Below are 12,875 nucleotides of genomic sequence, written 5' to 3' on the forward strand. Positions count from 1 at the left end.
CAATCATGCGATCGGCTCCAAATTTAGAAATTTACAACCGATGGATGGTCAGATGAAGGATGCTCTTGGTTCTAGATGGATTGGCAAATTAGATGATTAATTAGCATAATGAATAAAAAAGCGCCACTACGCTAATTTCACCCCTCGCGAATGGCCTTGACGATTTCAACAGTCGAGCGAATACCATCTCCCCCCTCCGACACCCGTCGCTTTCCGAGTCGAAGGCCGTCAACCAAGAGTTAGGAAGGGGAGATAGAGGTAGTAGCGCTTTTTTAATGAACCTGCTAATTAGGCTCCTAATTAGCAAAACAGTTTACAATCAACGCTAACGTTCATTTGAGCATCCAGGAAGTGCAAAATTCAAAATTTGAAAGAAATCGGTCGGTTAGATCTTGAGATACGTATTTTTGGTGCATTTTTCCGACTCATTTAGTTTAATTAAGAAAAATTCGTAATTTGGGAACCAATCATCCAATTTTCTTGAAATTTCGAAATTTTTAATTCTCGGATCTTCAAATGACGGATGCCGTTTGTCCCAAGTCGATCGGCCAATTAGAAGCGTAATTAGCGGCATGACCGAAAATGCTCCAGTACCTTAATTTCGCCCCTTGCCGCGGAGAAATATCCCTTTCATAGGGAAAAACCGAACAAAGAAAGCGAAAGAAACGCCAAAAACGTAGGGAAAAATGAGTTTTTAATTAATATCTCGGCTAATTAAAGTCGCACGAAGATGCCAATGGTCAATATGGCGAGATACGGGAATTCTGAATCCAACGGTACCTTCCACTAAGCTCTACACCAAGCCGTTCGTGAGAAGATGAGGTTACAAACAGACAGACGCGGACAGATTTTAATATATAGTAGAGTAGATTCGCCGGGATTCGAAAGTTGGTCCGAACTGAAAAAAAAGTCGGAAAGTTGGTCCGAAAAATGAAGTAACATTTACGCAGTGTTCAGTGGTTTTGCTCGGGCTGCGGCCGCTTTATTAACGTATGCGTCCCCAATACCCTGCATACACGAGACAGATGTGGAAAAGCACGAAAACGCCCATGCAGGCAGTCCATGGGCCGGGATTCGAAAGCTGGACCGAACTACCAGTGTTCAGCGACTCAGCCGCTAATGGGCCGTTGTACGAAATATAATCACTAATATTTTAGGGTTTAATATTCCAAGAGTAGATTCGTTATGAAAATTCATTTTTTTATACTTTAACAGAATACGCACAAAATTACAAAAATATTGTTTCACAGGAATATAGTTAAATTAAATTTTAAATAATTCTCTTGCGCCATTGCTGCAAGGAATGAAATTTGAGTTTAAGAAATATTCTCTATTCGTATAAAGCTAATATTCAATTAAATTTTAATTGTAAAAAAAATAATTATTAATTTTGCCGCGAAATAATTTACAATACCTTTTAAATTCAAAGAGGATATGTAAATTAAGTGGACGTATCTAAAGCCATCAAAAAAATATATTACTCGAAAAAAATAATTTATTATGCCAAAATTAATAATATATTTTAAAAATAATAGCCCTTTCAGATTTTTTAATTAATATCTCAGCTGATTAAAATTGTGCAACTTCAAGAACGTCATCATTTAAATATAATATAATATACAACTTTTACTCAATATCAATAAAAGAAATAACGTGGCAATAACATATCGTGGCATTTATACTAACTCGAAACGAAAAATGTTAATTTAAAATGCTGACATTAACGAAATATTTTCAACATACAGTGAGGTAACATGCAATCGCGTGCTTTATTTAACCTCAGAATATAACCTTGATTTTTATCTGCGGCGATTCAAGAAACTGTTGCAATAGGAAAAAAGAATTTGGCACTTAGCCAGAAATTAGCGTTTTCAGTTTTTAATTAATATCTCAGCTGATTAAAGTCGTACGAAGATGAGAATGGTATCGATGGATTCGCAGAATGTTTTCGAATCCGAAGATACCTGTCTCGAATTCCAACTCAGCGCCGTTCCAGAGATATTTAAGAAAAAAGAATTTGGCACGTGACCTTTTCGCCAACACAACATTGGAGCGGAAGCCAGCTGTTCCCCCCCCCCGTCGCTTTCGAGAAAGTATTTTTATCTCATCTAATTCCGAGACAGTTGCCACTCCGAAAAATGAAGTAACGTTTACGCAGATTTTAATTAATAACTCCGCCGCTTTTTGTCGTACGAAGATGGGACCGGTATCGATGGATTCGTTGATTTTTTTAGCATCCGAGGATATGCGTTTCGAATTCGAACTCGGCGCCGTTCCGGAGATATTCGAGAAAAAACAATTTGGCACGCCGCCAAATCCCTAAATTAGGGAACATCAGTGAAAAAAGTGCAAAACGTAGGGAAATGTAGGGGAAAAATCAGTTTTTAATTAATATCTCAGCTAATTAAAGTCGCACGAAGATGCCGATGGTCAATATGGCGAGCCACGGGAATTCTGAATCCAACGGTACCTTCCGCTAAGCTCTACACCCAGCCGTTCCGGAGAAGATGATGTTACAAACACACAAACACACAGACAGACGCGCACAGATTTTAATAGTACTAGCGGGCAAGCCCGCCAGCTGAGCGGGCTGAAGCCCGCTATATATTGCTCGTGTGTAAAAGAGTTCCCGTTTTAAATTTCCCCGGTATACGAAAGTTGGACCGAAATACCAGTCTTCACCGGTTTTACCCGGGCTGCACCCGCTTAATTCACGTATGTATTGAGAAGATACTGCATACACGTTACACATGCGTAAAATCACGAAAACAACTTGCACCCAGCCCGCTTGCCGAAAGTTGGAACGAACTACCAGTGTCTAGCGGTTTTGGGCGGGTTGCGCCCGCTATATTAACCCTTTCACGTGTATTCGAAAGTTGGACTGAACTATCAGTGTTCAGCAGTTTTGCGCGGGCTGCGCCCGCTTTATTCATATATGCATCCAGAAGATACTGCGTACACGATACACATGCGTAAAATCAGGAAAATACCCATGCAGACAGCCCTTTCACGGGTATTCGAAAGTTGGACTGAACTATCAGTGTTCAGCGGTTTTGCGCGGGCTGCGCCCGCTTTATTCATATATGCATCCAGAAGATACTGCGTACACGATACACATGCGTAAAATCACGAAAGTACACATGCAGCCAGCCCGCTCGTTGAAATTCGAAAGATGAACCTAACTACCAGGGTTCCGCGCGGACTGCGCCCGCTTTACTCGCGTATAAGTCCAGAAAATACTGCATACACGATAAACATACCTAAAATCACGAAAATACCCATGCAGCCAGCCCGATCGCCTTTATTCGAAAGCTGGACAGAACTACCAGTGTTTAGCGGTATGCGCGGGCTGCGCCCGCTTTATTTACGTATGCATTCACAATATACTGCATACACGTCACACATACTGAAAATTACGAAAACACTTATGGAGCCAACCCGTTTGCCGGGATTCGAAATTTGGACTGAAGTACCAGTGTTCAGCGATTTTACTGCAAAGGCTTTTTGCCAAGTGTAACCGCAAAACTTTTCGGGTATAATATTCAAACAGTAGATTCTTTATTAAATCTCCTTTTGATAAACTTCAACATAATCACACACAAAAGTGCATCAATATATATATTAATGTAATTAATCAACCATAATTATTTATATTAAGAAAACTTTCCATATAGCATGTTCAAGCAATAGAAATTCAATTTAAAAACCCGGAACGAAAAAATAATTAGTCAGAATTTAAATAAATAGTTTATTTATATTTATATTTATTTTTTTGCAATTAAAATTTCTTAATGAAAATTATATTTAATATTAGCTTTATGCGAACAGAAACATTTGTTACCAAAAATACGACAGTATATATATTAATGAATTTATATATAATAACAAAAGCAGTGAATGATTACGTAGCTCAGTAACAGAAATGAGCACGCTGATTTAAGCTATTAGAAATATTAATTTGTATTATTCAAAGTTGCTTTTCTTATTCAGATCCAAAAATCACGAATTGTTCGAAAAATGCACAAAAAATACGTATCTCAACAACTATCAGTCCGATCGGCTCGAAATTTACAATCTTATAATTGCCAGATTTCGAAAAGAGGTTTGGTCTTTGTTCCAGACAGATTGGCAAATTAGAAGATTAATTAGCATAATGAATAAAAATCCTCCACTACTTTAATTTTATCCATGGCGAATGGCCTTGACGATTCCAAAAGTCCAGCGGAAACCATCTCCGCTTCAGCGACACACGTCGCTTTTGAGTCGAAGGCCGTCAACCAAGAGTTAGGAAGGGGAGAGAAGGTAGTAGCGCTATTTTAATGAACCTTCTAATTAGGCTCCTAATTAGCAAAACAGTTTACAATGAACGCTAGCCTTATTTGATCATCCGGGAAGTGCAAAATTCAAAATTTGAAAGAAATCCGTTAATTCTTTGAAAAGTTACGTATTTTTGTGCATTTTTCCGGCTCAATTTCTGTAATTAAGAAAAATTCAGTAAAATTTTGTATCTCGGGAACTAATCATGCGATCGGCTCTAAATTTAGAAATTTACAACCGATGGATGGTCAGATGAAGGATGCTCTTGGTTCTAGATGGATTGGCAAATTAGATGATTAATTAGCATAATGAATAAAAAAGCGCCACTACGCTAATTTCAACCCCAGCGAAAGGCCTTGACGATTCCCACAGTCGAGCGGATACCATTTCCCCCCCCCGACACCCGTCGCTTTCCGAGTCGAAGGCCCTCAACCAAGAGTTAGGAAGGGGAGATAAAGGTAGTAGCGCTTTTTAATGAACCTGCTAATTAGGCTCCTAATTAGCAAAACAGTTTACAATGAACGCTAAGGTTTATTTGAGCATCCGGGAAGTGCAAAATTCAAAATTTGAACGAAATCCGTTAATTCTTTGAAAAGTTACGTATTTTTGTGCATTTTTCCGGCTCAATTTCTGTAATTAAGAAAAATTCAGAAACATTTTGTATGTCGGGAACCAATCATGCGATCGGCTCCAAATTTAGAAATTTACAACCGATGGATGGTCAGATGAAGGATGCTCTTGGTTCTAGATGGATTGGCAAATTAGATGATTAATTAGCATAATGAATAAAAAAGCGCCACTACGCTAATTTCACCCCTCGCGAATGGCCTTGACGATTTCAACAGTCGAGCGAATACCATCTCCCCCCTCCGACACCCGTCGCTTTCCGAGTCGAAGGCCGTCAACCAAGAGTTAGGAAGGGGAGATAGAGGTAGTAGCGCTTTTTTAATGAACCTGCTAATTAGGCTCCTAATTAGCAAAACAGTTTACAATCAACGCTAACGTTCATTTGAGCATCCAGGAAGTGCAAAATTCAAAATTTGAAAGAAATCGGTCGGTTAGATCTTGAGATACGTATTTTTGGTGCATTTTTCCGACTCATTTAGTTTAATTAAGAAAAATTCGTAATTTGGGAACCAATCATCCAATTTTCTTGAAATTTCGAAATTTTTAATTCTCGGATCTTCAAATGACGGATGCCGTTTGTCCCAAGTCGATCGGCCAATTAGAAGCGTAATTAGCGGCATGACCGAAAATGCTCCAGTACCTTAATTTCGCCCCTTGCCGCGGAGAAATATCCCTTTCATAGGGAAGAACCCAACAAAGAAAGCGAAAGAAACGCCGAAAACGTAGGGAAAAATGAGTTTTTAATTAATATCTCGGCTAATTAAAGTCGCACGAAGATGCCAATGGTCAATATGGCGAGATACGGGAATTCTGAATCCAACGGTACCTTCCACTAAGCTCTACACCAAGCCGTTCGTGAGAACATGAGGTTACAAACAGACAGACGCGGACAGATTTTAATATATAAGACTAGCGGGCCAGCCCGCCAGCTGAGCGGGCTGAAGCCCGCTTATCATTGTTCGTTTTTAAAAGATATCCTATGTTAAATTTGGCCGGTATTGAAAAGTTGAACCGAACTACCATTTTTTAGCGGCATTCCGCGGGCTTCCCCCGCTTTTTTCACCTATGCATCCAGAAGTTACCGCATACACTATACATATGCGGAAAATCACGAAAACACCCATGCTTCCAGCCCTTTCGCGGATATTCGAAATTTGGCCCGAAATACCAGTGTTCAGCGCTTTTGGGCGGGAGCCCGCCCAAAACAGTGTTCACGTGTGCATGCAAAAGATACTGCGTACACCGTACACATGCGTAAAATCACGAAAACACCCCTCCAGCCAGCCCGCTGCCGATTCGAAAGTTGGACCGAAATACAATTTTTCAGCGATTTTGCGCGTGCTGTGCCCGCTTTATTCACGTATGCATGCTGAAAATGGTGCATAAACGATACACATGCGTAAAATCACGAAAACAAACATGGAGCCTGCCTGTTCGCCGGTATTCGAAAGTTGGACCGAATTACCAGTGTTATGTGGCTTTGCGCAGGCTCTGCCCGCTTTATTCACATATACACCCAGAAGATACTCCATAGACTATACACATGCGTAAAATCACGAAAACACCCATGGAGCCAGCCAGTTCGTCGGGATTCGAAATTACCGCATTACCAGAACCGCATTACCAGTATTCTGTGCCCGCTTTATTCACGTATGCATCCATGAGATACTTTATACACTATACACATGCGGAAAATCAGGAAAACACCCATGCAGCCAGCCCGCTCGCAGAGATTCGAATGTTTGACCGAACTACCAGTGTTCAGCGGTTTTACCCGGTATCCGCGCGCTGTATTCACGTATGCATCCAAATTTTATATACAGTACCCCGGAATTCGAAAGTAGGACCGAAATACCAGTGTTCAGCGATTTTGTGGAGCGGGCTGCGCCCGCTTTATACACATAAGCATGGAGAGGATACTGCATAAACGATACACATGAGTTAAAGCAAGAAAACACCCGGGGAGCCAGCTCGTTCGCCGACACCGAAAGTTGGATCGAACTACCAGCGTTAAGAGGTTTTGAGCAGGCTGCGCCCACTTTTATCACATATGCATCCAGAAATCACTTTATACACTATACACATGCGGAAAATCAGGAAAACACCCATGCAGCCAGCCCGCTCGCAGAGATTCGAATGTTTGACCGAACTACCAGTGTTCAGCGGTTTTACCCGGTATCCGCGCGCTGTATTCACGTATGCGACCAAATTTTATGTACAGTACCCCGGAATTCGAAAGTTGGACCGAACTACCAGTGTTCTGTAGTTTTGCGCGGGCTGCTCCCGCTTTATTCAAGTATGCATGCAGAAGATACCGCATACACGTTACACATGCGAAAAATCCCGAAAACACACATTGAGCCAACACGGTCGCTTGGATTCGAAAGTTGGACCGAACTACCAGTAATCATAGGTTTTGAGCGAATTTCGGCCGCTTTATTCACTTATGCATCCAGAAGATGCTGCGTACACGAGGCACATGCGTAAAATCACGCAAACACCCATGGACCCAGCCCGTTCGCCGGGATTCGAAATTAGGACCGAACTACCAGAGTTCAGCTTTATTCATTTATGCATCCAGAAGACACTGCATACACAACAGATATGCGTAAAATCACAAAAAACATGAGTGTAGCCTGCCTGCTCACCGGGATTCAAAAGTTACCGCATACCATCTCAAAGGAGCAAAGAAAAATCTTTAATCTAAAAAAAAAAAAAAAAGTGTGAATTTAATTTTTATTGGTGCGAACTTATTTAAAATATCATTTGCATTAAAAGATAATATCTAAATTAAGTGCACGTATCTAATAACATAAAAAAATATATTATTCCAAAAAATCAAATTTATTATTAAAAAAATAACAACATATTTCTAAAAAATAGCTTTTTCAGATTTTTTAATTAATATCCCAGCTGATTAAAGTTGTACAACTTCAAGAACGTCATCATTTAAATTTAATGTAATATAATAACTTTTATTCAATATCAATAAAAGAATTAACGTGACAATCATCCTAACCTGAAATTAAAAAAAAATTGTGAAAAGCAGCTGTTTATTTAAAATGCCTACATTAACGAAATATTTTTAAAATACAGTTAGGTAACATGCAATCGCGTGCTTTATTCAACTTTAGAATATAACCTTGATTTGTACCTGCGGCGATTCAAGAAACTGTTGCAATCGGAAAAATGAGCCCGAAAATTAGCGTTTTCACAGTTTTTAATTAATATCTCAGCTGATTAACGTCCTACGAAGATGAGAATGTTATCATTGGATTCGTAGAATTTTTTGGAATCCGCAGACACCTGCCTCGAATTCCAACTCAGCGCCGTTCCATAGATATTTAAGAAAAAAGAAATTGACACGTCACCTTTCGCCAGCACAAATCTCGAGCGGAAGCAATTGTCATCCCCCCGGCGCTTTCGAAAAAGCAATTTTATCTCAGCTAATTCCGAGACGGTTGCCACTCCGAAAAATGAAATAACGTTTTCGCAGTTTTTAATTAATAACTCCGCCGATTATTGTCTTACGAAGATGGGACCGGTATCGATGGATTCGTTGATTTTTTTCGAATACGGGGATATGCGTTTCGAATCGCAACTCGGAGCCGTTCCGCAGATATTCGAGAAAAACGAATTTGGCACTCGGCCAAATCCCTAAAATAGGGGAAACCCGTGAAAGAAAGTGCAAAACGTAGGGAAATGTAGGGAAAAAATCAGTTTTTAATTAATATCTCGGCTAATTAAAGTCGCACGAAGATGCCGATGGTCAATCCGGCGAGCCACGGGCATTCTGAATCCAACGGTACCTTCCGCTAAGCTCTACACCCAGCCGTTCCCGAGGAGATGATGTTACAAACACACAAACAGACAGAGGCACACAGATTTTAATAGTATAGACTAGCGGGCCAGCCCGCCAGCTGAGCGGGCTGAAGCCCGCTTATCATTGTTCGTTTTTAAAAGATATCCTATGTTAAATTTGGCCGGTATTGAAAAGTTGAACCGAACTACCATTTTTTAGCGGCATTCCGCGGGCTTCCCCCGCTTTTTTCACCTATGCATCCAGAAGTTACCGCATACACTATACATATGCGGAAAATCACGAAAACACCCATGCTTCCAGCCCTTTCGCGGATATTCGAAATTTGGCCCGAAATACCAGTGTTCAGCGCTTTTGGGCGGGAGCCCGCCCAAAACAGTGTTCACGTGTGCATGCAAAAGATACTGCGTACACCGTACACATGCGTAAAATCACGAAAACACCCCTCCAGCCAGCCCGCTGCCGATTCGAAAGTTGGACCGAAATACAATTTTTCAGCGATTTTGCGCGTGCTGTGCCCGCTTTATTCACGTATGCATGCTGAAAATGGTGCATAAACGATACACATGCGTAAAATCACGAAAACAAACATGGAGCCTGCCTGTTCGCCGGTATTCGAAAGTTGGACCGAATTACCAGTGTTATGTGGCTTTGCGCAGGCTCTGCCCGCTTTATTCACATATACACCCAGAAGATACTCCATAGACTATACACATGCGTAAAATCACGAAAACACCCATGGAGCCAGCCAGTTCGTCGGGATTCGAAATTACCGCATTACCAGAACCGCATTACCAGTATTCTGTGCCCGCTTTTCACGTATGCATCCATGAGATACTTTATACACTGTACACATGCGGAAAATCAGGAAAACACCCATGCAGCCAGCCCGCTCGCAGAGATTCGAATGTTTGACCGAACTACCAGTGTTCAGCGGTTTTACCCGGTATCCGCGCGCTGTATTCACGTATGCATCCAAATTTTATATACAGTACCCCGGAATTCGAAAGTAGGACCGAAATACCAGTGTTCAGCGATTTTGTGGAGCGGGCTGCGCCCGCTTTATACACATAAGCATGGAGAGGATACTGCATAAACGATACACATGAGTTAAAGCAAGAAAACACCCGGGGAGCCAGCTCGTTCGCCGACACCGAAAGTTGGATCGAACTACCAGCGTTAAGAGGTTTTGAGCAGGCTGCGCCCACTTTTATCACATATGCATCCAGAAATCACTTTATACACTATACACATGCGGAAAATCAGGAAAACACCCATGCAGCCAGCCCGCTCGCAGAGATTCGAATGTTTGACCGAACTACCAGTGTTCAGCGGTTTTACCCGGTATCCGCGCGCTGTATTCACGTATGCGACCAAATTTTATGTACAGTACCCCGGAATTCGAAAGTTGGACCGAACTACCAGTGTTCTGTAGTTTTGCGCGGGCTGCTCCCGCTTTATTCAAGTATGCATGCAGAAGATACCGCATACACGTTACACATGCGAAAAATCCCGAAAACACACATTGAGCCAACACGGTCGCTTGGATTCGAAAGTTGGACCGAACTACCAGTAATCAGAGGTTTTGAGCGAATTTCGGCCGCTTTATTCACTTATGCATCCAGAAGATGCTGCGTACACGAGGCACATGCGTAAAATCACGCAAACACCCATGGACCCAGCCCGTTCGCCGGGATTCGAAATTAGGACCGAACTACCAGAGTTCAGCTTTATTCATTTATGCATCCAGAAGACACTGCATACACAACAGATATGCGTAAAATCACAAAAAACATGAGTGTAGCCTGCCTGCTCACCGGGATTCAAAAGTTACCGTATACCATCTCAAAGGAGCAAAGAAAAATCTTTAATCTAAAAAAAAAAAAAAAGTGTGAATTTAATTTTTATTGGTGCGAACTTATTTAAAATATCATTTGCATTAAAAGATAATATCTAAATTAAGTGCACGTATCTAATAACATAAAAAAATATATTATTCCAAAAAATCAAATTTATTATTAAAAAAATAACAACATATTTCTAAAAAATAGCTTTTTCAGATTTTTTAATTAATATCCCAGCTGATTAAAGTTGTACAACTTCAAGAACGTCATCATTTAAATTTAATGTAATATAATAACTTTTATTCAATATCAATAAAAGAATTAACGTGACAATCATCCTAACCTGAAATTAAAAAAAAATTGTGAAAAGCAGCTGTTTATTTAAAATGCCTACATTAACGAAATATTTTTAAAATACAGTTAGGTAACATGCAATCGCGTGCTTTATTCAACTTTAGAATATAACCTTGATTTGTACCTGCGGCGATTCAAGAAACTGTTGCAATCGGAAAAATGAGCCCGAAAATTAGCGTTTTCACAGTTTTTAATTAATATCTCAGCTGATTAACGTCCTACGAAGATGAGAATGGTATCATTGGATTCGTAGAATTTTTTGGAATCCGCAGACACCTGCCTCGAATTCCAACTCAGCGCCGTTCCATAGATATTTAAGAAAAAAGAAATTGACACGTCACCTTTCGCCAGCACAAATCTCGAGCGGAAGCAATTGTCATCCCCCCGGCGCTTTCGAAAAAGCAATTTTATCTCAGCTAATTCCGAGACGGTTGCCACTCCGAAAAATGAAATAACGTTTTCGCAGTTTTTAATTAATAACTCCGCCGATTATTGTCTTACGAAGATGGGACCGGTATCGATGGATTCGTTGATTTTTTTCGAATACGGGGATATGCGTTTCGAATCGCAACTCGGAGCCGTTCCGCAGATATTCGAGAAAAACGAATTTGGCACTCGGCCAAATCCCTAAAATAGGGGAAACCCGTGAAAGAAAGTGCAAAACGTAGGGAAATGTAGGGAAAAAATCAGTTTTTAATTAATATCTCGGCTAATTAAAGTCGCACGAAGATGCCGATGGTCAATCCGGCGAGCCACGGGCATTCTGAATCCAACGGTACCTTCCGCTAAGCTCTACACCCAGCCGTTCCCGAGGAGATGATGTTACAAACACACAAACAGACAGAGGCACACAGATTTTAATAGTATAGACTAGCGGGCAAGCCCGCTTATCATTGTTCGTTTTTAAAAGATGTCCTATGTTAAATTTGGCCGGTATTGAAAAGTTGAACCGAACTACCATTTTTTAGAGGCATTCCGCGGGCTTCCCCCGCTTTTTTCACCTATGCATCCAGAAGTTACCGCATACACTATACATATGCGGAAAATCACGAAAACACCCATGCTTCCAGCCCTTTCGCGGGTATTCGAAATTTGGACCGAAATACCAGTGTTCAGCGCTTTTGGGCGGGTTCAGTGTTCACGTGTGCATGCAAAAGATACTGCGTACACCGTACACATGCGTAAAATCACGAAAACACCCCTCCAGCCAGCCCGCTGCCGATTCGAAAGTTGGACCGAAATACAATTTTTCAGCGATTTTGCGCGCGCTGTGCCCGCTTTATTCACGTATGCATGCTGAAGATGGTGCATAAACGATACACATGCGTAAAATCACGAAAACAAACATGGAGCCTGCCTGTTCGCCGGTATTCGAAAGTTGGACCGAATTACCAGTGTTATGTGGCTTTGCGCGGGCTCTGCCCGCTTTATTCACATATACACCCAGAAGATACTCCATACACTATACACATGCGTAAAATCACGAAAACACCCATGGAGCCAGCCAGTTCGTCGGGATTCGAAATTACCGCATTACCAGAACCGCATTACCAGTATTCTGTGCCCGCTTTATTCACGTATGCATCCATGAGATACTTTATAAACGATACACATGCGAACAATCACGAAAACACCCATGCAGCCAGCCCGCTCGCCGAGATTCGAAAGTTTGAGCGAACTACCAGCGTTCAGCGGTTTTACCCGGTATCCGCGCGCTGTATTCACGTATGCATCCAAATTTTATATACAGTACCCCGGAATTCGAAAGTAGGACCGAAATACCAGTGTTCAGCGATTTTGTGGACCGGGCTGCGCCCGCTTTATACACATAAGCATGGAGAGGATACTGCATAAACGATACACATGAGTTAAAGCAAGAAAACACCCGGGGAGCCAGCTCGTTCGCCGACACC

This window comes from Stegodyphus dumicola, chromosome 4 (assembly GCF_044657685.1).
Source record: "Stegodyphus dumicola isolate Sdum_Otavi_A_Nest chromosome 4, ASM4465768v1".
NCBI lineage: Eukaryota > Metazoa > Arthropoda > Arachnida > Araneae > Eresidae > Stegodyphus > Stegodyphus dumicola.